The sequence below is a fragment of the Alexandromys fortis genome, unplaced genomic scaffold, assembly GCF_014885135.2.
Source record: "Alexandromys fortis isolate MF-2015 unplaced genomic scaffold, M_Fortis_MF-2015_v1.1 scaffold_187, whole genome shotgun sequence".
Classification (NCBI taxonomy): domain Eukaryota; kingdom Metazoa; phylum Chordata; class Mammalia; order Rodentia; family Cricetidae; genus Alexandromys; species Alexandromys fortis.
Window position 1 is genome coordinate 1432092 of NW_026068088.1, and position 2452 is coordinate 1434543.

Consider the following 2452-nt stretch of genomic DNA (forward strand, 5'->3'; position numbering starts at 1 on the left):
GGCTCTGGAGGGCTGGACTGTCTGATGGCGGCGTTGCCTGACGTTGGAACCTTGGTGTATCTAGGTTTTTGCTTGCTCAAGGGTGGTTGTAGCTGTTCCTTCCTTTTAGTTATTGGATTATCTATGGGATAGGACTGTATGTATCCTTACGGAGAGATTTCAGCAGTTTCCGAACACCGTCTAGTGTTGACACCCTTCATACACACACTACCGTTTAATCTGGACAGTCTAATGTGATATTATCCTTTTAATTGTGTACTGACTTCGGAAAGCAACGTATGGACGATCACGTAGTAATGCCTTACGGAAACTGTTGTGGAAATTTTTCCTCGGTGTTTGCACTCATGAAAAGTTCAGTGTATAGTTGTACCAAGCAAGCAAGCAAGCAAGCAAGCATGGTTGGTGGTTAAGGGCTCTTGCTGCTTTTCCAGAAGACCAGGAATTCCCAGTACCACGTTGGGTGGTTCACAACTGCTTCACTCTAGCTCCTGGGAATCCGACAACCTCCTGAACTCTGCGAGTACCCACACACACTTGCATATACTCACACACACATAAGTAAAAATACATTTTAAAAAACGATACATATAGTGATATTTTGTTTTAATAAATAAAGCTTGCAACCGGGCAGTGGTGTTAATCCCAGCACTTGAGAGGCAGAGGCAGGCGTATCTCAGTGAATTCGAAGCTAGCCTGGTCTACAGAGTTCCAGAACAGCCACGACTGTTACACAGAGAAACCCTGTCTGGAAAACCCAAAAAAATAAACAAATTAATAATAATTTTTAAAAAAGCTTGCCTGAAGATCAAAGGGTAAAAGTAAGCCATAAAGGCCAGGCAGTGGTGTCACGATTTGGGAGACAGAAGCGGATGGATGGATCTCTGTGAGTTCAAAGCCACCCTGGGCTGCACAAGATCAATGCAGAAACAGATCCAGGTGGTGGTGGTGGCAGCTCACACCTTTAATCCCAGCACTAGAGGGGAATATAAACAGCGAGGAATAAGAGGCTCAGGGCTCAGTCTGCAGTTGTTCAGCCTTGGTAGAGTTAAGGCTTCTCAAGTGGCTTGGATGTTTTGTTTTTCTGATCTTCAGCTTGAACCTATGGGTTCTATCTGTCTATGGGTTTTTATTATTCGTGCTACAGATATACTTTCAAAGGCAGGAACTGACCTGCCTAGGGAAAAAGTAAATTTGGTCTACTGTGGTCTGAGGATCTCGGCCTTGTGTCTACTCTAGTCCTTTTCTTTCTTTTTTTTAATGATTTATTTAACTTTATTATGTTCATTGGTGTGAAGGTGTCAGATCTCGTGGAACTGCATTTTCAGACAGTTGTGAGCTGCCATGTGGGTGCTGGGAATTGAACCCAGGTCCTCTGAAAGAGCAGTGAGTACTCTTAAGCACTGAGCCATCTCTCCAGCCCCCTCTAGTCCTTTTCTAACTAGGTGGTGGGTTTTTCTCTCTCTGGTCCCGGACAGGGTTTCTCTGTGTAGCTTTGGTGTCCATCCTGGAACTAGCTCTTGTAAACCAGGCTGGTTTCGAACTCAGAGACCTGCCTGCCTCTGCCTCCTAGTTAAGACACCCTCCGCTGTGTGTCTAACTAGGTTTTAAATATGCCCCAGCACAGCACCAATGTTCAGACTTGGCTTGATCTACAATTTATTTACTTCTTGATATTTTTTCAAGATATTTTCTTTAGTTTAATAGCTGCCTATTGGTTAAATCACCCTATTATTTCAAGGTTAAAGTATCCTACTGTGAGAATTTAAAAATAAAAGCTAGTATCAGATTCTTGTCTCTTACTGTGTACAGACACAAATAGAAAAAAATCTTGTAGTTTCCCCTGCCCCTTTGCTAGCTCTAGTATTTGTCTTTACCTAACAATAACCACAGCAAGCCACTTCCCTATCAAGAAGATTCTTGTTAACTCCTAGAAACCTTTAGTAGATTCATTTAGTGTTGAATGAATTACAAGCATTAAGTATGGCTAGTCTCACCTGTTTTGTTTTGTAACTGGAGTTTCTGGTGGTTGTAAACCATCTAATGTGGCGCTAGGAACCGAACTCAAGTTCTCTGCCAGAGCAGGTTCTTTGAGCCACCTCCCAATCCTAAAACAAGAAATTGGCTTTATCTCCACACTTGGATAACCAAGATTGTGTTAAGTAATATGCCCTGCATCATATACAGGCTTTAATTTCATAACTACTACTTCAAATTTAGAAAGGTTTAATCTATTTTCTCATCAGAGAACAATTTCTGACATGGATAAAGAATATGTATAATGGAGCCAGGCATGATGGTACATCTCTATAATTGCATCATTTGGGAGGTAGAAGCTGAGAACCAGGAGCTGAAGATCAATCTCAGCACACTGAGACTGGCACAGGCTACTTCAGACAGCCCCCCCCCCCCCCCCCCCCCCGACACACACACACACACACACCAAACAAACAAA